This window comes from Melospiza melodia, chromosome 6 (assembly GCF_035770615.1).
Source record: "Melospiza melodia melodia isolate bMelMel2 chromosome 6, bMelMel2.pri, whole genome shotgun sequence".
Lineage (NCBI taxonomy): Eukaryota > Metazoa > Chordata > Aves > Passeriformes > Passerellidae > Melospiza > Melospiza melodia.
The window spans coordinates 20,328,598-20,330,923 of record NC_086199.1 but is presented as its reverse complement, the minus strand read 5'-3'; positions in this window follow the sequence as shown (position 1 = coordinate 20,330,923).

The following is a 2,326-nucleotide window of genomic DNA, read 5'->3' as shown; positions in this document are numbered from 1 at the left end:
CCAGTTTTGTATTCTCACTTAGAAATGTTGAAAATCATGGTAGCACATCATCAGAACAAAATATTTTGTTGATACTTTTCATAGTTTTTGATGTTTTTATTTTCCCCAGTTTAAATCTTGACATAAGTCGAGTTAGGTCCCAACAGCAGCTTAGTACATCATCTTTCTTGTAGTAAAACAGTGAAATAATAGTTCAGTGATTCCCCTGCTAGCTCTGTAGACTTAATATAACCACAGGACAGAAGTGCTGATCTTAGCTGACCATTTTGCTGGAAGCCTTTATTCCTAGTGAGAAGAGATGAAAACAGCAGCTTGAATGGTCAAAATTAAGTCAGCAGAAGTAGAGTGACTTTTAATATTGACATATTTGATCTTGAAATATTTAGAAGCTCCAAAGTATCTTGACAGTTGCTTTCCTGAGCAGGGCCAGATTGAGTACTGAGCAGTACAGCTTGGGTATTATATATATATTCTAAGTGCTGGCAGCAGGGACCTGAGTGGGAAAGAATGGAGGGAGGATTCACTGAGGATCCAGTCCCTGTATTAATTAATGAAGCTCCCCTTTTTCAACCATAAGGTGAAATGAGCACTGAGTGTGTGTATGTGCAGTGTCTCCTAAAATTTATGGCTGGGAATCTTTCTGTAGCTGACACTGGTATCTATTGGTGACCTCTTGGTTTTATATTTCCTCACCTCAAGTTATTTAGGCAGAAAATTGCCTATAAAGCAGCAGCTTGCTCCTTGCTCCAGGCACAAGAGGGAATGGAGAAGGAAACAGGTTAATGCTGGGTCAAAACTGATAGCTGGCAAGCCTCTGTAAAAGTCACCTTTCCTATGTCCTCCGTCTTTGCCTGTTTTAAATCGTTGACTCTTGGGTTCTCACAGGATCTATTAATATCTGGTTATAAGCAATGCCAAGGAAGAATTAGTAAATGTGTTGCTGAGGAAAAATGAGATGAAAAGCTCACTATGTATCAGCAGGAGAAGTGGTATCACAGCCAGTTTTTATGAGATCTACTGAGATTTGAGGGTGGACAGGAGAAGGAGGATGAAATTTTAGGAATAGGAGAACACTTTTCACAAGCTCTAAGCAGGTGTTAGTGCCAGAGACATGAGCAGAATGCCAAGAAGCTCAACAAATATGTGCTGGCAACTTGTGCCAAAGATTAAAAAAATCATCAAAAAGAAAATTCTCCTAATTCCTGAGCAACAAAAGGGGATTTTATCCTCCTCCCTTGACTACTTACAGAATGGCAGGTATGGGCACTATTTCACAAAATAATTTACAGAAAAGCCCTTTATGATCACATAGTTTGAAAAGCTGAATTATTCCTAGCAGGAAAACCTCATTTGGGTTGCCCCCAGCAGGTGCTCTTGCATGGAGTTGTTCCTTCCTGAGGTGCAGGACATTGTACTTGCTCGTGTTGAACTTCACGAGTTGTCAGCCCATCCTTGATTAACCCACCAGCCTGACAACCTGCCTCCTCTCCCAGCAAGTGGGGTGGCTGATCACACACACCCAGCACTATATCAGGGTAGCAGTGCCCACGTCTTACTTTGCAAAATCTTATTGCTTAATTTACCTCATTTCCTCCAGCCTGTATTAAAATAGTAGTAAATCCTACCCACAGTGAGAAAATCTTGTGATCAGGATGATGGTTAAACAGTAGAGAATATAAACATTTTTTTTTTTTTTGGCTGGGAAGGGGAACAGGATTGGGAATTCTGAGATATTGGTATTATCAGAGGTATTTCTTAACTGGTGGAGCAATAAACAAGCCCATATCCTTATTATGCAGAAAAGCACTTAGAAGTTTGTCTCTTGACTTTGCCCTGAGTTTCAAGGTCTGGCTGCCTGGATCCAAATGTGCACCTGAGCAGGCACCAGAGACACCCCAGGTACCTGCAGGCGTCCCTGGCACGGGAGTGCTGCCAGAGCTGCTGTCCCTGCTGCCAGCAACACTTGACATCAGCACAGGGCACCCAGGCTGCTTGGCTGCCAGGGCTGCAGTGCCAGCTCAGGTTTTTTGCATTTCAGCAAATTTTGATGAGCATTTCTTTCTAACTTTCATTTAGCCTGACTCCTACTCTGCCCACATGAGTGAGTTCATTTACTCACATCTGCAGTGGGGAAGGAATGCAGTTTAAAACGGGAGCGTTTTGAGTTGTATGTGTATATGGTACAAGCAGAACTACACTTACCTAATAGGACAAGGCAATGAAATAGGGCTAAGGTGATCAAATTTTGTCAGGGAAAAGGTAAATGGGAAATATGCCCTTTATAACTTGTCTCATAACAACAATTCCAGAGTTCTTTCTGAAATGT